Source organism: Oryctolagus cuniculus, chromosome 1 (genome assembly GCF_964237555.1).
Source record: "Oryctolagus cuniculus chromosome 1, mOryCun1.1, whole genome shotgun sequence".
Classification (NCBI taxonomy): Eukaryota; Metazoa; Chordata; class Mammalia; order Lagomorpha; family Leporidae; genus Oryctolagus; species Oryctolagus cuniculus.
Genome location: NC_091432.1, coordinates 133,594,632 through 133,617,987, shown reverse-complemented (window position 1 = coordinate 133,617,987; position 23,356 = coordinate 133,594,632). Strand labels below are relative to the sequence as shown.

Here is a 23,356-nt window from a genome sequence, read left to right as displayed (position 1 = left end):
TGAAGATTTATTCATTTCTTTGGAATGCAGAGTTACACACAGAGAGGGAGACGCACCACACACACACACACACACACACACACACAGAGGCGGGGTGGAGAGAGACCTTCCTCCACTGGTTTGCACCACAAATGACTGTAATGTCTGGTGCTGAGCCATGCAGAAGCCATGAGCCAGGATCGTCTTCTGGGTCTCCCACATGAGTAGCAAGTCTGCAAACACTTGAGTAATTCTCCACTGCTTTTCCCAGGCCATTAGCTGGGAACTGGACCAGAGTAAGAGCAACCAGGGCCAGCGCCGCAGCTCAATAGGCTAATCCTCTGCCTGGGGCACCCGCACACCAGGTTCTAGTCCTGGTTGGGGCGCCAGATTCTGTCCCAGTTTCTCCTCTTCCTGTCCAGTTCTCTGCTGTGGCCCGGGAAGGCAGTGCAGGATGGCCCAAGTGCTTGGGCCCTGCACCCGCATGGGAGACCAGGAGAAGCACCTGGGTCTTGGCTTCAGATCAGCGCGGTGCACTGGTCGTCGTGCACCAGCCGCAGCGACCATTGAGGGGTGAACCAACGGCAAAGGAAGACCTTTCTCTCTGTCTCTCTCACTGTTCACTCTGCCTGTCAAGAAGAAGAAGAAGAAGAAGAAGAGGAAGAGGAAGAGGAAGAAGAAGAAGAAGAGGGGGAGGGGGAGGGGGAGGAGGAGGAGGAAAGAAGAGAGAAGAAGAGAGAAGAAGAGAGAAGAAGAGAGAAGAATGCCAGGTTTTGGGGAAAAAAAAAAAAAACAGAGCAACCAGGATGTGAACTGGTGCCAGCCTTTCAGATGGAGCTTTAGCTGCTGTGCCACAATAGCAGCACCCCCCAATGACCGGTTCTTATCTGCTTGTTTTGTGCCCCCTTACTTAACTATAAGGAAATTATTTTTTATTCTCACATGATTTATCAATTAAAAATACAGGACACACTGATAAATTTTAGTTTCAGATAAACAATGAATACCTTTTATTGTGTTCTTCATTGCAATATTTGGGAATTAATTGTGCCAAAACATTGTTATTTGTTTGAAATCCTAATTCAACTGAGAATTCTGAAATTTATCAGCGACCATTTGTTGGTTCCTGCAAACCATGGAACAAACGTTGGATGAACTACTCCCATTCTGCTTAGGGAGTTCCCATGGGGGTAGGGGAATTTTATCCACTACTTTCACTAGGATAAACCCAGCTTTCTTTTTCTCTCAAGTTTTATTTAAATAGGTGATGAAAAGGTTATATAACTCATTTATGGATGAAATTTCCAAGTTTTGCAACTAAGGAATTACAGGTCCTTGTTCAATCTCATTTCCTTAAAACCCTTTCTTGTACTCACTCCTTCTGGGATACCAAGAACAAAGTTAGACGGGATTACTGAATACAAGCACCTTGCACCCCTTTTCCCCAAAAGGCCCTGAAAAGTGAGTGAGGAAATCATAGCTGTTCAGTCCTCCTAGAGAACATTAATATCTTTTGATTTTTATAATTCAGAATTCATTGCTGTTAGTCTTCATATTCCACAATACATCATCCAATCTTATAGTTCCTTGGTACTTTCTTTTTTAAAATTCTTTACTCCACCCAGTTGCCCCTCTTCCAGGCCAGCTCTCTGCTGTAGCCAGGGAGTGCAGTGGAGGATGGCCCAAGTACTTGGGCCCTGCACCCCATGGGAGACCAGGAGAAGCACCTGGCTCCTGCCATTGGATCAGCGCGGTGCGCCAACCGCGGAGGCCATTGAAGGGTGAACCAACGGCAAATGGAAGACCTTTCTCTCTTTCTCTCTCTCTTACTGTCCACTCTGCCTGTCAAAAAAAAAATAAAAAATAAATTCTTTACTCCAGAGAGACCTATGAAGACAGTTTACAAGATAACTTACAATCCAGGAAGCATTACATTGGAAATGCTGATCTCTCTTCCTAAGAAAGAACTGATAAACACATATGGGTATCTATTTGAGGGAAATCCATACACAAGTCTGTTGCCAGCTGAACACATTTTGTTCACCTGAGAAAGCCCCATCTCTTAGTAGAGGAATTTCACAAAGGAATCACCTGCACCTGGACAGCTCAAAAGCAAATATTTCTACAGGTGGGCAGCATCTTCATGCAACAAAAAGTGCCACTCCCACTGTGAAGGTTCATCCTCACCAGGCAGGATGTGTGCTTTGATGAGCATGATGAAAGCAACCTTTCAAAAACCCTTCTCTGCATATATAGGACATTTTGTGTTTCACACAAACTAAATAAGAAGGTGGAGTAGCCCTGCTTATGCAGCTATTAATTATGATAATGATGTGACAAAATAGTCAAATGTTTGTGCTGAGTGCCATCTAGGAGGCAATAAAAGTGTGGGTAATTATAACAATATGAAGAAAAGGAAATGAAAGACAAGTTGGAAAATACCTGTCAACGTACAAATGGTGATTGTGGGAGCACTATGTGTTTAAGTTTTTCTTATGATTTGTTGTCTAAAATCTCCTCTCCCCCCTCCCCTCTCTCCCCTCTCTCCCCTCTCTCCCCTCTCTCTCCTCTCTCTCCCTGCCTCTGCCTCTCTGTAACCCTGCATTTCAAAAAAATAAACAAAAAAGTGAACATGAAAGACCCAACCTTAACAAACATTGGTAAATCACTGATATCCTAAGGTTTACAGATTTGCTGGCACCCTGCGATGCTTATGTGATGAAGACTACTGTTGCCCTGGTATTGGGGAAGTACCTTCAACTCTCCCTGACAATTTCTTTGTCTATTTAGCCCTAACATGGTTTGCCTTTTTTAATTTTTAAAGTTGTTTGTTATTTATTTACCTGAGAGGGAGAGAGAGAGGAAGAAGAGAAGGCAGGAAGGGAGAGGGAGAGAGAGAGGAGAGAAAGGAGACAAAAGACAGAGCTCCCCTATGCCCTGGTTCATTTTCAAAATAGGTGGAACAGCCAGGAATGGGCTGATCCAAAGCTAGGAGCCAGGGATTCCATCTGTTTCTCCAGTGTAGGTGGCCATGACCCAAGTATTTGTGCCATCAACTGCCGTGTCCCAGGATTTGCATCCAAAGAAAGCTGTAGTGAGGAGATCAAGCTGGGAATGGGATTAAGGCACTCTGATATAGGATGCAGCTGTCTTGATAGACATCTTAATGCCTATCCCTGCTTTTTTAGGTAATAGTCATGGTAATTAGACTTCATGCCTATTTAGAATGTTTAGAAGTTTTCAAGTCAGCTTAGGGCAATTCTAGACATGGTAGATTCTGTTTCATGTCTAGCAACATAAGGAGATGCTTCTCTTCCTCGATTTCCTTTTTTCAAACTTGTGTGAAACAAGGATGATAAATCAGTCAAGAGAAAGTCACTGTCAGGGCTGAATTGTGCCCCCCTCACCCTCAAGCTCTGTGTTGAAATTATGACCTGTAGTACTCTGCTATTTTGTAGGAAGGTCATTATGTTATCAGGGTGAGGTTATACTAGACCAGGGTGAGTCACAATCTGATATGGATGACATCCATATGAAATGGATTTGTAGGCAGACACAGGCAGTCAGAATGCAATTGAAGTGCAAGTGAAGGCAGAGATCAGAGGGATGTGTCTACAAACCAAGGACACCATGGATTGCCAGTATCCCACCTGGCACTAGGAGAGAGGCCTGGAGCATATTGCCCTCCAGAGTTCTCAGAAACAGCCAGCCTGGCTGAGCATGATCTCAGACCTGCAGACTCCAGATCTGGAGGACAATTCACGTGTCTTGTAAGAAGCCATCCAGAGTATGGTGCTTTGTGATGGCAGCCCTGGAAAACCAACAGGCATAAAGGCATTCTTGCCATTTTCTCAAATGCAATCTGGCAACTCAGAGGAGCAAATCATATAGTACCATTTTACCATGACTTTAAAATAATTTATTTTTTTTGAAAGAGAGAGAGATTGCTACTGAACTGATCTTTAAATATTGGTTCACTGCTCAAATGCCCACAGCATCTGGAACTGGGCCAGGCTAAAAGCAGAACAAGAAACTCAACTCAGGTCTCCCAACCAATTATACCATAACCTCTGCTGCTGCTTGTGGAGAGTCAGTACTTGAACTTAGACACTCTGGCATGGCATGTGGGCATCTCAATCAGTGTCTTAACCACTATACCAAATGCCAGCCCTCTGAAGTTTTTGAAGGACCCCCATATTTTTGTCATCCTGTAGAAGATTATGTTTCTCCAGGGATAGCTGAGGCCCTGGCTATACTCATCTTTCATCTCCACATTAAGCCCAATGACTGAGCCACAAAACACTAAGAAATGTTGAATAGATGATGGAGTGAATGAATGGATAACTATGCCTCTGTTCTCTCTCCTTCTGGAAACTGCATCTCCATTTGCCCTAAGGGACATCATCTCCCACCCTCATAGTCTCTATAGTAAAATGTGGCTGGTTCCCCCAGCCAAGGTTTGGGCACAGGGCCTGAGTCTGAGCCTATCACTGCATTCTACACTCTTGCCAGAGTGGCTGATTTCTGTAATTGTGTAATGAGGGCTATTGGCACTTCAAGTAATGGGGAGGGATATGATAGCATCCTGTTTGAGCTAACAAGGAGAATGAGTCTTTTCTGCTTAACTGAGTGTGGCAGTGGTGCAGGTCTGACAGTGTTGGGGGTTGCCCTTCTCCCAAGGTTCCTTAGGCAATGTAAGGTCAAGACATAGATCCCATATTTGATTTTGAAAGCTGGATCATGCTGCTTCTACAGTTAGGTCCACACATGGACTTCAGAGTTGTGAGCCAAAAGTTTCCTTTTCCTTTTTGACAAATTTGTCTTAAGCTTTCCTTTTTTCCCTCTTTGAAACAATTCTAAAATACAGATGATGAAATTTATCATTTGAAATATGCACTTCAGAAGATGGCGGAATAGTGAGGGCGCGCACCGATAGTCCGGGAAAATTTAGTTTAATAAAAGGGGAGTTACGGTAGCCGCAGAAAAAAGAACCAGGAAAAAATTGCACGGGAATCGTGAATCGGAGGACCTACTGGGAGAACAAGGTCGCCCACCGCGCGGAAGCCAAGTCGCGGGACCGAGCCGCAGAAGCCCCAGTGCTCCAAGGGGAGTGCATGCCACACAGACAACAGCGGGGAGACTTGGGACGCTCAGGGCTCCGAGTCCACACATCGGCGCTGGAAGGGGAGGTGAGCTCAATAACCCGAGACATTGGTGGGGAAACGGGGGTCAGAATCTAGAGGGGGCCAGAAAGTGCAGCAAACTCACTACCGGAAAGAAGGAAAAAAAAAAAGCTTCGGGTTTCTCTTCCCCCTAACCTTGCAAAGGTTACAAGGCTGCAAGGCTAGAAGAATTCACAAGAGACAAAGAGCAGGCCTGCTCTCTGGATTTACATATCAATGGGGGAGAGCTAAGGAACTGAGTCACTACAATTCAGTAGCCTAGGCAACCCAGTGGGAGTCCAGAGGAGCCAAAGACTGGAAGCTAAATACCATCAATTCTGCACAGCCCTGCCCTGCGGTGTTACTTACCCCCTGAATAAATAAAATAAATAAATAAATAAAAAGAGAGAGATTTACCACACATAACCTGAGGGTGTCACCTTTGCACACCCTTAACCTGGAAGAACCAGGCAGAGCTCTCAGGCCGCACCCATCTCAAGCCTCCAAGGCTCCTCCAACAGCAGGCAGTCCACTTAACACGGACACAGTATAAAAAAAAAAAAAAGAAAAAAAAGAAAACGCACAGTGACGCAAGAAGAATTAACTATGCCAAGTAACAAACACAGAAATAGAGGGAGCAAGATCAACGATGACACTATGATGCCTCCAAATAAGCAAAACACCCCAAGCCAAGAGTATGAAGATGATGAGATAGAAGAAATGCAAGATACGGATTTCAAAAAATTTATGATAAGAACATTTAGAAGTTTTCAAAAGCAAATCCTTGAACTACAGAAATCCTTAATGGACAAGATTGAAAATCTCTCTCGTGAAAACGAAATTTTAAGGAAGAGTCAAAATGAAACTCAGAAACTAGTAGAACAGGAAAGTGTTATAGTGAAGAGAAATCAAAATGAAATGAAGAGCTCAATAGATCAAATGACAAACACATTAGAGAGCCTTAAAAACAGAATGGGTGAAGCAGAAGAGAGAATATCGGACTTAGAAGATAGAGCACAGGAAAACATACAGTCAAACCAAAGAAAAGAAGAGGAAATTAGAAACCTAAAAAATATTGTTGGGAATCTACAGGATACTATTAAAAAAACCAACATTCGAGTTCTAGGAGTTCCTGAAGGCATGGAGAGAGAGAAAGGATTGGAAGGCCTTTTCAGTGAGATACTAGCAGAGAACTTTCCAAGTTTGGAGAAGGACAGAGATATCCTAGTACAGGAAGCTCATAGAACCCCCAATAAACATGACCAAAAGAGATCCTCACCACGACACGTGGTAATTAAACTTACCACAGTGAAACATAAAGAAAAGATCCTAAAATGTGCAAGAGAGAAACGTCAGATTACTCTCAGAGGATCTCCAATCAGACTCACAGCTGACTTCTCATCAGAAACCCTACAAGCTAGGAGGGAATGGCGAGACATAGCACAGGTGCTAAGAGAGAAAAATTGCCAGCCCAGAATATTATATGCTGCCAAGCTCTCATTTGTGAATGAAGGTGAAATAAAGACCTTTCATAGCAAACAGAAATTGAAAGACTTTGTGGCCACTCGTCCGGCCCTGCAAAAGATACTTAAAGATGTGCTACACTCAGAAACACAGAAACACGGCCATCAATATGAAAGAAGGGAAAGGAAGAACACCTACCAGTAAAAGAGCATGGGAAGCTCAAAGCATATACTAGAAAATATTTCCTGGAAAATGGCAGGGCAAAGTCACTACGTATCAATAGTCACATTGAACATTAATGGTCTGAATTCTTCAGTTAAAAGACACCGTTTAGCTGACTGGCTCACAGAACACAACCCAACTATTTGTTGCCTACAAGAAACACATCTCTCTAACAAAGAGGCATGCAGACTGAAAGTGAAAGGTTGGAAAAAGATATTCCATGCCAACAGAAACCAAAAAAAAGCAGGTGTAGCCATATTAATATCAGACAAAATAAACTTTAATACAAAAACTGTTAAGAGAGACAAAGAGGGTCACTATATAATGATTAAGGGTTCAATTCAACAGGAAGATGTAACTATTATAAATGTATATGCACCTAATTACAGGGCACCGGTCTATTTAAAAGATATGTTAAGGGACTTAAAGGGAGATTTAGATTCCAATACAATAGTACTGGGGGACTTCAATACTCCACTCTCAGAAATAGACAGATCATCCGGACAGAAGATCAACAAGGAAACAGCAGATTTAATTGACACTATTGCCCAAATGGATCTAACAGATATCTACAGAACTTTCAACCCTACATCTACAGACTTCACATTCTTCTCAGCAGCGCATGGAACCTTCTCTAGGATTGACCACATACTAGGCCATAAAGCAAGTCTCAGCAAATTTAAAAGAATTAGAATCATACCATGCAGCTTCTCAGACCACAGCGGGATGAAGCTGGAAATTAGCAACTCAGGAAACCCCAGAAAGTATGCAAACACATGGAGACTGAACAACATGCTCCTGAATGAACACTGGGTCATTCAAGAAATCAAAAGAGAAATCAAAAACTTTCTGGAAGTAAATGAAGACAACAACACAACATATCAAAACTTATGGGATACAGCAAAAGCAGTATTGAGAGGCAAATTTATAGCAATAGGTGCCTATATCAAGAAATTGGAAAGGTACCAAATAAATGAGCTTTCAGCGCACCTCAAGAACCTAGAAAAACTGCAGCAAACCAAACCCAAATCTAGTAGGAGAAGAGAAATAATTAAAACCAGAGAAGAAATTAACAGGATTGAATCCAAAAAAACATTACAAAAAATCAGCCAAGCGAGAAGCTGGTTTTTTGAAAAAATAAACAAAATTGACACCCCATTGGCCCAACTAACTAAAAAAAGAAGAGAAAAGACCCAAATCAATAAAATCAGAGATGAAAAAGGAAACGTAACAACAGACACCACAGAAATGAAATATGCACTTCAGTGGCATTAACTACACTCATACTATTATACAGCCATCACCTTTATCCATCTCTAGAACATTTTTCCTCATACCTAATTAAAATTTGGTACTCAATGAACATTAACTCTCTATTGCTCTTTGCACCCCTGTCTCTGGTGACTTCTGCCCCATGCTTTCTGTCTTTATGAATTTGACTGCTTTAGGGATCTCATAGAAGAGGAGTCACACCATATCTGTCATTCTGTGACCATCCTATTTCATGTATACATCTTTGTTCTGAGTCCTTGCTATCCATTCATTTTACTATATGAGGATACTTCAAGTTACTTATTGAGTAGCTGAATTAAAATATATTTATTTTGGTGAAACATCTTGAAATCCATACAAACTTTTTTAATACACAATTTTATGAACTTGGATGATCTCTGATTCTCATGGATTTCAAAATTTTCCATGAAAATGAACTTAAATTTTAATTTGATATTCAGTGAACTTTTGGAAATATCCATGTATCCAGTATGTTGAATAATATGGTAATTTTATTTTTAATTTCTTTGGTGAACTGCTATATTGTTTTTAAATTCCCACCTGTTGTGCACAATAATTGGATTCTCTGTTACAACTAAAATAGTTTTCCTTGATACAGAACCCCCATCCCTGAATCATCACCTGATGTTACTCCCTGAGAAACATCCACTATGGTCTATTAAAACATGTCACCCCCAACTGTTTATAAACACACATTGATATTAAGACTTTTCCTGGAGGGGTGATGCTTCAATCTCTCCTAAGTTTTTAGCAATGATAGGTGGCTGTGGTAGTACCACATCTTGTCCTTTATCAGCAGTCCTAGTTCCTTTTAATCTTTCTGATATTCCTGGTAACTAGCCTGTAACCTCTCATGAGGATCTCCTTGAAAAGAATTCCAAACAGATCATCTGCTTTGGTCAATGTAAATCCTTGAAAAGCCCCAACACTGCTGACCATTCAAGACTTGGCATCCATTGACACCGTCAGAAGTGCAGTCCCTTATTTCTGAAGGATCAGAGGGAGAAGGGGTAGCACTGTTGTCTGCACCTGTAGGGGGAGGGTCTGGACACCTCATACTCTGACACCCTTGAGCAGGCCTGAGCTCCCTCTGGGTGTAGTACCCGTAGTGACAAATAGAAGGTCTCAGATGCATGCTAGTGTCCATCACCTTCCATGCAAGCTCTGTCTTTCTGATAATCCGCATGTGCACAGAAATCAGAGGGCCAACAACCAAAAGTCCTGGAAGGGATGCACAAGAGGTTCATTGTGAACAAGATTAGAACACACATGGGCAGTACTCATCATCATGGGGAGAAATAAATTTTTCAAAGAGTAGAAAATAATTTGGATCTTTTAAAAAAAGTCAACATTAAATCATTAATGGTGAGAAATTGCATTAAGATTCAAAGAATCAGTAATAATTTCAATTTTTTTTCCATTTTGCTTGTCTCTAATCTCTTAGTCTCATAAAACACACCTGTTGCTCATATCCTGAGGTGAGATGGGAACAGGTGGAATGGATGAGGAATGGGATCCTTATCAGCCATCTATTCTTTCCCATGGCCACAGTGCTAATGATGCTGGTATCCCTTCCTCTGGATCTGATCACTTCTCAGGCAGCAGCCTTCTCTAGCCCTGCTAAATTCTGTAGGCCCACTATGATTTAGTTTTTATTTGTTTGCTTTTACGCTACTATGGTTCAAGTTTTTCTCTGAGGGTCTGGGACAGCCTATGACAAGATTGGACTGTCCTAACCAGGAGAAGAACTTGGTCTCAGGGTTACTTTATGTATGTAAATATGTAGAACAAAGGAATGGGGGTAGGCTGTGATGTGGTCAAAAGGATCAATGAACTCAATTCTCTACTACTTTGTGGTGAGAGTGTTCAGCTGTTCATGAGGACATTATGAAATGAACAGAAGTTCCTTTTCATACTAGCAGGACCCTAATGAGTATCTCACGTGTTCACTCTGTTTTTGGTCATATTGATAATCAGTGGTAATATTTGGGACCCAACTTAATTGAAGGCACTGGGTCAGCCATTCACATGCACCATTTAATTGACAGTCACTAGTCCCAGAAGGTAAGGACTTGCATAACACCTGTCTTCCAGATGAAGAAACTGAGTCCCAGGGAGGTGAAGAAAACTGCTTAATTTGCTGTTGAGTTCCCCAGTGGGGACTTGAACCTGGGCCTTCCAAGTCTTTATCTGTGAGCTACTGTGTGAAGACACAGAAGATAATTATATTAACTGTATGCCCGTACTCCTAATACCATCACAACCTTTAGCTGCTAACCAGCTCGTCAGACTAAGTCCTATGCCTATAGGAGTGGAAAGGAAGAAACATAATTTGTCAAGGGGAGGGGGCACAGATTTGGATTTTTGCAGCATCAGACAGGAAGGACTCTGGGGATAATCTCCAGAAAGGATTTGATGGGAAAAGAATTTGCATGGATGTTTGGGAAATGTCCAGGATGGAGAAGATACACACAATGAAGGTGCTGGAAGATCACTGCTGGATTTAAAGCAGAGAATCTTCATAATTTTTAGGTAGGTCAGGGCCCAGTTTGCTAGGGAAAAGACCCCTGATGAGATCATGATCAGCCATAGGCCTGGGATAACTAGGGGTAGAGCTAGAAGTTCAATAACAGCCCTACCCACAGCCTGGGCATAAAATGTCAACATCATCAGGCTTAGAAAAAATGACTAAATTTTCTCAGAATTTTTTTCAAAATTAATTTATCTGGGGTGGTGGTACATGGAGACAGAGACCCTGGGAGAGTTTTTCATCAGTTGGTTCAATCCTCAAGTGTCCACATGGCTGAAGCTGGGCTTGTGTCTGGCTGGAATCAAGGTCCAGGAACTCAGTCCAAGTCTCCCATGTAGGTGGGAAGGACTCAAGTGTTCAAACCATCACCTGTTGCCCCCAGGGATTTTATTAGCACAAAGATGGAAATTGAGCCAAAGCTCTCTAATGTGGGCATCTTAACTGTTAGTCCAAACACTCCTCTCTGAGAAATCTTGTCCTGAGCAAATGAACAGCAGAATAGTGTTCATCAGCCCTGCCTTGCTGTGCCATGCCTTCCATTCCATTTTGAGACAGCTGTAAGGATGAAACAAGGCAAGTGAGGGGAACAGTGACATGTCAGTGACAGGTGTGTGGAGTCAGTAGAGATAGAGTTGAGTGGTTTTCTTATGGACTACTTGCCAGGTGCATGCTCTAGATCATAATCTAACTGAATCCCATCCAAGAACAGAAAAAAAATATCTCTTTTGCCAATGTTTCATGCATTTTAGAGCATAACAACTGTTTATAGAGCATTTACTCTGTGTGAAGTATTATAAATAATCTAGAGCTGTTTTAAAGTATATGGGAGTATGTGTATTGGATGTGTGCGATTGCTAGACCCTTCCAAACAAGGGAATTGAGTATCAATAGGTCTGCTGTCATCAGGGGGACCCTGAACCAATTCCCCAAACCAAGGAACAATTGTACTGATGCTACCTTCATTTTCTAGATGGAGAAATGGGAGACTTCTTCTAAGGTCACACAGCCAGTAAGTTGTAGAATGGGGATTTAGATTTAGGTTTTCCTGACTCCATGGCACGTTGCAATCTGTTCATTTTACTCTATCATAAAGCCCTAATTTTAGTAAATATATATATGTGTATATGTATATGTGTGTGTGTGTGTGTGTGTGTGTGTGTGCGTATACACTCTTAGCTCACTGAAGCAGGAGAAGGATCCAGGGAAAGGAAGTTCTGAAGCACCGCTAATTTTGGTCGCAGCAAGGCCCATCATGTTTACTGGGATCAGCGCAGAACTGAGGTTGGGAGACTTGGATGCCATTCTCACAGATGCACAGTCCATTGCCACTGAGGCCATCTGCACATCGGGAGCAAAGGCATGCCTTGTGGATTGTTAGGACACATACAAGCAAAGGAGTCCGGGAACTCAAACTCAATCCCTCTTGAACTCACTTTTCTGGTCTCCTTGAGGGAAACTGATTCATCTGGGTACCAATCAAGATGAACATGATGAACTTGGTTTTCTTGAGTCAGGATTTGGAGCTTGAAGGGAGTTCATAAAAAGGAATCACAGTAAGGCCGGCACCGCAGCTCACTAGGCTAATCCTCCGCCTTGCGGTGCCGGCACACCGGGTTCTAGTCCCAGTGGGAGCGCCGGATTCTGTCCCAGTTGCCCCTCTTCCAGGCCAGCTCTCTGCTGTGGCCAGGGAGTGCAGTGGAGGATGGCCCAAGTGCTTGGGCCCTGCACCCCATGGGAGACCAGGAAAAGCACCTGGCTCCTGGCTCCTGCCATCGGATCAGCACGGTGCGCCGGCCGCAGCGCGCCGGCCGCGGCGGCCATTGGAGGGTGAACCAACGGCAAAGGAAGACCTTTCTCTCTGTCTCTCTTTCTCACTGTCCACTCTGCCTGTCAAAAAAAAAAAAAAAAAGGAATCACAGTAAGATGGAAGTGATACCACAAGGGCCTGCGCAATGAATGCCCGGCCTTTCCCTCTAAATTCTCATGTGCTCTGATACTCCAAGTTGAAGTGGTTTTTTTCAGAGATTAACAAATTTACCTCCCATCTTCCCCCAGGTAGGCCAGATTTGTGTGGTTCAACAGGCATCATAGTTGAGTGAGGCCATCTTCCTGTTCACCTGGCCATAAGTGTTAGCATTGGCCACTTCTAACTCTCATCCACCCAGTGCCCCTAGTAGTTTTCCATACCCATTGAAAGAGCCTTATTATACTATGGGTTTATTGAATGCCCAGACCTTAAATTTCCCCATAACAATGACAACATTGTTAAACTTCCTTTCTTTAGCTTTGACCTCCAAATTGGTTGAGTTAATGTTTGCCATTACATTTCATTGAGTTTTGAGATGGGTTAAAAAACCAGCCATTGAACAGAACTATATTTTAATATAGTTTGATAGGACAGTGAATCTGATTAACAATTTCTTGACTAACAGCTCTCTAGGATGCCCTTTCAGGAGCTGGGCTGAGGAAGAGGGATTGGCTCCAAAACATATTTTCAAGGTGACATTGGACTACATGTGTTATGTGTCTATGATAAATAGGCTGGCATAGCAGTGCAGAACCTCTGCACACATTGACTGTGGAAGCGTTGTGTTCTGGGATGGTGAGGACTCTGGCTGCATCAGAGGATACAGGGTGTAACTGGATTTCTGGGCAATTGCTGTGTGTGGATCCACACATTCAGAGCTCCCTGTTGCCTGGGATGGATCATTGCAGTGGAATCTATGCTCATTGAGGGCTGCACAAATCATTTTTGCAGTTTGTATGGTGGCACCAATGACTGTTACACCTGCTGGAAGCTAAAACCCAGGCACCGATCTCCTTGAACAGAGGAGGTGAAGGTGTGATCACACTTACAGGGGTTACAGTCCCCCCTTTCTGTTAACAAAAGCAGATCTACCATGCTAAATGTGTATATTAACCTGGACACTCAACCCTCACTGGAACACTGACCAGAGCTCCTTGGCCACATGCAGCACACACCTCTTGATATTCACTGAAACTGTGGACATTCCACTAAGCCACAGTGGGATATTTTTAAAAAGCCATCAGAGAATAAAACCAAAAATTGGAAGCATTCCCCCTAAGATCCAGAGCCAAACAAGGATGCCCACTCGCAACATTGCTATTCAATATATTCCTGGAAGATTTAGCCAAAACCATTAGGTAATAAAAAGAGTCAAAAGTATACAGATTGGAAAGGAGGAATTCAAACTATTCCTATTTGCAGATGACAGGATTGTATGCAGAGCCTGGATGCCTGAGCCAGAGCCACGGGCAAGAAAAATAAATCAAACGGATAAAAATCAGAAAGGAGCAAGTCAAATTATCTGTACTTGTGGATGGCATGTAATAATATATAGGGGAACTAAAAGGCTCCTCTGAGACTATTGGAACTCATAAAGGGGTAAGGTAAACTGGTAGGATATAAAATTAATGCCCCAAAATTGATAGCCTTTGTATTCATAGACAATGCCATGGCTGATAAAGAACTTTTAAGATCAGTCCCACTCAATGGCGCCGCGACTCAATAGTCTAATCCTCCGCCTAGCGGCGCTGGCACACCAGGTTCTAGTCCCAGTCGGGGCGCCAGATTCTGTCCCGGTTGTCCCTCTTCCAGGCCAGCTCTCTGCTGTGGCCAGGGAGTGCAGTGGAGGATGGCCCAAGTGCTTGGGCCCTGCAGCCGCATGGGAGACCAGGAGAAGCACCTGGCTCCTGGCTTTGGATCAGCGCGGTGCGCCGGCCGCAGCACTCAGACCACGGCGGCCATTGGAGGGTGAACCAACGGCAAAGGAAGACCTTTCTCTCTCTCTCTCTCTCTCACTGTCCACTCTGCCTGTGAAAAAAAAAAAAAAGATCAGCCGCACTCAAAATAGCTACAGAATTAAATACCTTGGAATAAATTTCACCAAAAATTTCAAATATCTCTATGATGAGAGTTACAAAACATTGAAGAAAGGAATAGGAGAAGATGTTAAAAATGGAGAAAAATACTTCTATGTTCATGGATTGGAAGAATTAATAGAATCAATATCATCAAAATGTCCAAACCTGCAAAAGCAATTTATAGATTCAATGCAATTTACAGATTCAGTTTATAGATTATCAACAAAATTCTTTGCAGACCTAGAAAAATGGTGCTAAAGACCCTGACAAATTAAACCAATCTTATACAAAAGAAACAAAGTGAGAGGCATCAATTACAATACCAGATTTCAAGATATACTACAGGAAAGTTATAATCAGAACAACCTGGTACTGGCACAAACATAGACATGTAGAACAATGGAAGAGAATAGAAGCTCCAGAAGTCAGTCCACACATCTACAAGGAACTTATTTCTTATAAAGGAGTTAAAATTAATCCCTGGAGCAAGCACAATCTCATCAGTAAAATGTGGCTGGGAAAACAGGATCTCTGCTTGTAGAAGTATGAAATGCATACCCTAAATCAAACCTTACACACACACACACACACACACACACAAAACAGCCTGAAAATGAATCGAAGACTTAAATATACGACCAGATACCATCAAATCACTAGTATATATTGGGGAAACTGTTGGACATTGGCATAGGCAAAGACTTCTTGGTAAAGACCCCAGAATCATAGGCAATCAAAGTCAAAATTTAGAAATGAGATTCAGTGAAGCTGAGAAGATTCCACACTGCAAAAGAAACAACAAAGTGAAGAGGCAACTGTCAGAATGGGATAAAATATTTGCAAGCTACACATCTGATAAAGGATTGATATCCAGAATCTATAAAGAACTCAAGAAAATCTATAAAAATACAAAACAAACAATCCAGTTATGAAGTTGGCAAATGATTGAACAAGCATTTTTCAAGAGGGGAAATTCAAATGGCCAACAGACAAATGCAAAAATGCTCAGGATCCTGAGCCATCAAGAAAATGCAACTCCAAACCACAATGAGGTTTCATCTCACTCCTGTTAGAAAGGCCCACATATAGAAATCACCAAGATAAATGCTGGCAAGGATGTGGGGAAAAATGTACCTTGAAAAACTGTTAGTGGGAATGTAAACTGGGATAACCCCTGAGGAAGACAGTATGGAGATATTTCAGAAATCTGAATATAGACATACATTGTACTATCCAGGAATCCCACTCCTGGGAATTTACCCAACTCAAAAGAAATCAGTATATGAAAGAATTATCTTTACCCACATGTTCATTGCAGATCAATTTACAATAGCTAGCATATGGGGCCAACCCAGATGTCCATCAACTAATGATTAAAGAAATTATGGTCTATATGCACTATGGAGTACTACTCAGCTGTAAAAAATTAAAAAAAAAAACATTGAAATGTGGTTTGCAAAAAAAAATGGATGCACCTGGAAACCATTATACTTGGTGAAATAAGCTATTTCCCAAAAGACAAATATCACATATTTTCCAAGATCAAATTACCTGAGTATCTAAAGGGTAATGTATAGGAGTGAAATTGACATTTTGAGATTGAATGATTGTTTACAACCCTTGTTTCTTCTGTTGAGGAACAATGTTTAATCTTCATAATATTTGATGAACTTTTTTACTTACTATAATTACCTTACTATAATTAAGTAATTATAATTACCTTACTATAATTAAGTAAACTTAACGTAGATTTTGGTAAAAATTAGGAGTGGGAATGTGAGAGGGAGGAGGAAGAATGGTTGGAGCATAGGTGGGAAGAAGGGAAGTATGACTACATTCCTTAATCTGCATAAATGAAATACATGAAATTTGTATAGTTCAAAAAATGGTATAAAATGAAAAGAAATAGCAATAAAGAAGAAAGAAAATTTTGAAAAAGATAAAATGGCCTAAACATTGTAAATTCATCCCCCTTTTTTCCTATTTTTCTTTCAAGGCATCTGTGAATTGGCACAGCCATGTCTCTTACTCCCATTGCTTTATTTCTGTTAGGGTGACAAAGCCATTACCAGGAACTTGTGTTCCATGCCTCTGTGGCCTCTGCACTGGTTGGATTGACTCTGAACTAAAAGTTTAGCCTGAAAGAGAAAGACACACCTGAAAGGAAACCTCTTTTTTCTGAAATCAGAAGGAGAAACATTTCTTCCAATAAAACCAGTGTTTCCTCCATCTCCTGGGCATTGTGCTTGGAGAACTCACTGTCTTCAACTGAGTTTCTTTCCTAAAGATCATGCTAAAGGGTACTAGCATGAGAGCAAAGAAAGGAGTTGAAAATTTCATCAGGAATGTTTAATCTTCAGAGGCTCTGAACCTGGGAGACAGACAGAAATGACTTCTCAATTCCTAGTTTAGAAATTGAACTTTAAACCAGCTTTTGACTAAATATCAGAGATAAGATGGTATATATTCTTTGTGGGAAGAAACAATATTGCCTTTGAGTGAAATAGGAGCAAGGACCAGAGCAGTGTAATGCTTATAAAGCTGTTCCATAGGAGGAGGGAAATCCTTGGGATATAGCACTGGGCCATTTCCTTATTGTAAATATTCTCACCCAAAGCTAATTTCAAGCTGCCAATGTGATCTCTAAGAATAGATTTGTAAACAGTGACTCTAATTCTACTACTGAGAACCCAGATGAGACAGGCTTAGCCACTACTGGAAGTGGGTACAAGGAAGGAAAAACAAAGGCATACGGCATGTCATACATTATGATGAGAATAATTGTGATATCATAAATCTATTGTAATGTCATAAACAATATTTTGTGTTGGTATAAAGCTACTGTATCCAATCAATTATGACATAATCATGCCATAATCAATTGTGAGGTCATAATCAACAGGGATATGATAAACCAACCATTGTTACACTGAAAACCCACCATTATGATGTTATAATCAAATGAAAACACATGAACAGTCATGTGATATCATATATCTGTCATTATAAAGTCATAATTGTGATATAAGCCACCATTGCGATTGTTATGTCATAAAATCCATTGTGATTTCACAAATTGATATTTTGACACCATTCACCAACCATTTTGATGTCATAAACCTACTGCAATTATGTCGCAATCAACTGCAAATTCGTAAGTCTACTGTGACATAATAAACCCACAATTGTGACATTATAATCAATTGTGATGTATAAACCACCATTGTGATGCCATAATCAGTTGTATTGTCATAAAACTACCAGTATGAATTTATAGTCATTCATGATTACATGAAAGCTGTTGAGATATCAAATAACAGCATTGTGGTATTATTATGTATTGTGTACAGTTGTGATGTGGTAAACCAATAATCATGTTATCATAAAACTTATTATGATGTAATTTTTATTTCAAAAACCACTGTGATTTTAATATATATTATATCATAAAACATTGTGATATCATAAGATGTCATTGTTATTTCTCAATCAATTGTGATGCAAAAAACCTTCTTGTATCATATTCAATTGGGATGTAATAAACCATGATTATGATATAAATCATAATCCCTGTGAAGTCTCCCAAAGTATTGTGACATCATAAACATAATATTGAGTCATTATAATCAATCTTTATGTCAAAAATTATAATTATGATGTCATAGTAAATCATGGTATCATATCAACTTTGTGATGTCACAAACCATATTGTGATAATATGAAAGCCACTGTGCTGTTATAAAGCTACACTTTCAAGTAATAATCAATTGTGATGTCATACATTTCCTTGTGGTGTCATAGTCATCTGTGATGTCATTAACCATTGTTATATCAAAAACCTGTTACTGTGCTATCATAATTGTGAATCCATAAAACAACTGTGAGGTCATAAATTTATTATTAGATATCATAATCAATTATAATAACATATACTAACATTGCTATGTCATAAACCAACATTGTATGGCATAATCAATGGTGAATTCATAAACCAGCATTATGATTAATAATCAATATGATGTCAGGAAACCAGTGTGATGTTATGCAAATGTTCTGATGACAAAAAGTACTATAATGGTGTACCAACCATTATGCTGTCATAATTACAAAGTTATAAAATTATTATGAAAACATCAAACAACAGTTCTGAAATCACAAGAAGTTGTGATGGCATACTCAATTAGGATGTCATAGACTTCCATTGTGATGTCATAAAGCTGCCATTATGATGTTATGGACTGTGATGTCATGAAAACAATTCAGAAGTCAAAATCAATTCTGATAATATAAAAAACCATGGTGACATTATAAGCTGCCATTACTGCCATCATCAATTGTGATATAGTGAAAAAAATATTTTGTGATGTCATAATCAATTCAGATGTGATAAACCATCACATGTTGTCATAAAGCTACAATTGTCCTTTCATAATCAATTGTGAAGTTATAAGTCAAATGTTGCACCATGAACCTATAATTGTGATGTCATAATGAATTATGATGTTATAAACTACCAATAGGAAGTTATAAGCAGTTATGTTGTCGTAAAAGCCATTTCAATTTCAAACACCAACATTATAACATAAAAACAATATCATGTCATTCAAAATTTTGATGTCACAACATTGTGATTACATAAAACAATAATTATCCATTGTGATGTCATGTATGTGAATTGTGATGTCACAATTGTGTACTCATTAAAATTGCTACAACATAATCTATTATTATGTCATAAATCACCATTATGATTTTATAGTTGTGATGTCAGAGAACCATATTGCTGTCATAAAGCAACCCTTATTATGCATTATCAGTTTTCACCTCATAAATCACTATTATGATTTTTAATTCAATTGTGATATCATCTTAAAAATAATTGTTATCTCAAAATCTTTGTGATGTCACAAAAATCCATTTTGATATCATAAAACTACCATTGTTCCATCACAATAATGTGTGATGGGGGCTGGCGCTGTGGCACAGCAGGTTAAAGCCCTGGCCTGAAGCACCACATCCCATATAGGCACCTGTTCTAGTCCTGGCTGCTCCTCTTCTGATCCAGCTCTCTGCTATGGCCTGGGATAGCAGTAGAAGATGGTCCAAGTCCTTGGGCCCCTGCACCCATGCGGAAGACTGGGAAGAATCTCCTAGCTCCTTGCTTTGGATTGGCATAGTTCACTGAGGAGTGAACTAGTGGATGGAAGACTCTCTCCCTACCTCTCCTCTCTGTGTAACTCGGATTTTCAAATAAAATAAATAAATCTTAAAAAAAAACAGTGTGATGTAAGGACCCTTTGATGTCATTATTGGGATGGAACAAGCAACTATTGTGATATCATAAGCTAACATTGCAATGTCATAATCAATTGTGATGTCATAAACACCATTGTGAAGTCCAAAACTATTGTGGTGACATAAAATCATGCTGACTTCAAAATCAATTGTGAAGTCAAAAACTATTGGTTTATCAAAATCTTACCTTTTATAGTAGATTTGAATGTCAATCAATTTTGATGTTATAAGCCACTATTATATTCCATTGTGATGTCATAAAACCTATTGTGATTTCATAAACCAATATTATGATGACATAAAATAAAGCTACCATTCTTATTTATTAATCAATTGTGAATTTGAAAATCCTTGTTATGTCATAACCAACTGAGATAAAACTCATTGTGATGTCAAAAACAACTGTGAAATCATAAAAAACACTGACATTATAAATATGTCATTATAGAATCATAATCAATTGTGATGAAAAAACATAACTATAAGTCTACTATTGTGATGTCATAATCAATAAGGAATTGTAAAAACCTTTGGGGTGTCATAAACCTACCACTGTGATATAATAATGAATTGTGATGTCATGAACAACTATTGTGGTATTATAAATATCATTGTGATCTTAATAAAATACAAATGATGTCTCATAATCAATTGTGAAGTCATTGAAGAAATTGGTCACAATAAACTTACCATTGTGACATCATAATCAATTATGATATTATGAACTTCCATGCAATATAAGAATCAATCAATTATGAGACCAAAAATCTATTCTGTTATAAACCAATATTGTGATGCCATGAACACTCTGATGTCATAAATTTTCATGTTACTAACCATTAGTATGTTATTTTCCACTTTGATGTCATAGTAATTATCATGTTTTACTCTATTGTTACATTGTAAAATCTGTGATTTTATAAAATTACAAATGTTACAATCAATTGTGATGTCATCATACTAGTGATACTATACTAGTGATACTATAATTAATCAGTATTTGAAAAACTATCAGTGTTATATCATAAATCAACCACTATGATGTAATAATCAACTGTCAATTCATAAAAGCCATTGTGACATCATGAATCCAATGTTCTGCCACCTTAGCCAATTAAGATGTCATAAGCCAACTTTGTGATACCATAATGAATAGTGAGTCATAAAACAATTATGTCATAGATCAGTATCATGATTGCATAAAATATTGTACTGCAATAATATACCTTTGTTATATCATAATCAATTGCGATGTCATAAAATACTTATAATGATATAAGCCAAAAATGCTGGTGTCATAAAACTACCATTGTGACATGATCAATTGCAATGTCATTAACAACACTAGTGATATCATAATGAACCATTGTTTCTCATAAAACTACTATTGAGATGTCATAACCAATTTTGAAGTCATTGTAATAATTGGGACATCATAATTGTGATCCTATACGCTAACCATTATGATGTTTTATTCAGTTTTGAATCCATAAAAATCATTGTGATGTCATAAACCTATAATTATGATGTTTTAATCAATTACTATATCATGAATCAGCATTATGAGGTCAAAAACCACAATATTGTTATAATCAATAATTCTGATAATATGAAAACCATTTTGATATCATATGCTAATGTTGTGCTGCAACAAATATGCAATTGTGATGTCATAAGCCAAACATTGTATAGTCATGATGAGATATGAAAGCCATGAAAATCATTCTGATGGCACAAAACTATCATTGTGAGGTAACAATCAATTGGCAGGTCATAAATGACCACTATGTGGACATGAATTGCCATTGTGATGTCATGAATAGTAAAGTCATGAACCAATTTTTTTTAGAATTTTATTTATTTGAAATTGAGAGTTACACATGGAAAGAGAAGCAGAGGGACAGAGATCTTCCATCTGCTGTTTCACTCCACAGATAGCCACAATGGCCAGAATTGTGCCAATCTAAAGCCAGGAGCCAGGAGTCTTCTGGGTCTCCCACATGAGTGTAGGGGGTCCAAGGATTTGGTCCATCTTCTACTGCTTTCCCAGGCCACAGTAGAGAGCTGGATCAGAAGTGGAGCAGCTGGGATTCGAACCGGTGCCTATATAGGAGACCATCACTTCAGCAGGAAGCTTCACCTGCTACACCACAGCACCAGCCCCATGAAGCAATATTTTGCTATCATAAGCCTCTATTGTGATATATAACAACCAATATGATGCTATAATCAACTGTGATATAATGAAAATTATTTTGAAGTCGTTAATATGACATGATCAACCATGTTAAAAATGACAGAAAGCAAATATTGTTATGTCATAATCAATTGTAATTTATTAAAATCCTTGTAATTTCCTAATCAAACTAGGATGTGATAATCAGTTATATCATGCACATACCAATGTAATGTCATATCAATTAATTCATGAAAAACATAATGTTATACTTACACCAATATGAATTCATAATCAGTTTGTGATGCCATAAACCACCATTGTGATATCATAAGCAGTTTAAACCATATAAGCCATTATGATGTTATATCAATCATGATGTCATAAACCACCATTATCATGTTGTAATCAATTGTAATATAATTCTATTGTGATGTCATAAACAAATATTGCAATGACATAACATATCATTGTGTTGTCATAAAGCTACCATTGTTATGTCATAATCAATTGTGCTGTCATAAAATGTCATGAAACTCCACTACTATATTATAAATAATCATTGTGATGTCATAACCCAACCATTTGATGCTGTGATCAATATTGAAGTCTTAAAAGACACTGTGAGGTTATGAGCCTATCATTGTGATGTTACAATCAATTCTGATGTCAATAAAACATTGTGATGTTATAAAGCAACCATGTGATGTTATAGTTGTGAACTCATACAAACCATTGTGACATCACAAATCTACCTTTTGGAACTCACAGTCAAATGTGATTTGGTTAATTGACATTGTGATATGACAATATATGAAAACCATTGTTTTACTATAAAACAATATGATGATGCAATATACCAACAATTGTTATGTCACGCAACTGTCAAGTCATAAATACCCTTGTGACATCATAAACCTAGCATTGTGATGTCACAATCATGATTCCATACACCACCACTGTGATGACATATTCAATTGTGATGTTATGAAAACCACCATATACCAATATTGAGATTTATACTGTGATAATTATAAAATTGAAATTTCATAAAGCAGTTACTCTGTTGTTGTTAATTAAATTTTGAAGCCATAAAGCCATTGTGACATTACAGATGTACCTTTCTGATGTAATAATCAATTGTGATATCATAATACACCATTGTGATGTTATTAACTTCCATTGTGAAACCATAAGCTGTTAATATGGTGTTATATTAAATTATGATATCATAGAAGTCATTGTGAAATCAAAATCTTTTTTTTTCTGGAACATTGCTGTTGTTATGTTCCTTAGAATTTATGCTCATATGCAAATTCCCCAAAAATGTAACATCACACCCCTGGTAAC

General features: G+C 39.0%; 1 long non-coding RNA gene across 1 annotated transcript in view; it reads left to right on the top strand.

Annotated features, from left to right (window-relative positions):
• The window catches only part of LOC138843771 (uncharacterized), a 47,908-nt gene that overhangs the window by 8,281 nt on the left and 16,271 nt on the right, over nucleotides 1-23,356 (top strand). Inside the window, exon 2 of the long non-coding RNA XR_011378752.1 lies at nucleotides 11,621-11,659. This is a non-coding gene — a long non-coding RNA (uncharacterized lncRNA). The remainder of the gene's footprint in view (nucleotides 1-11,620; nucleotides 11,660-23,356) is intronic.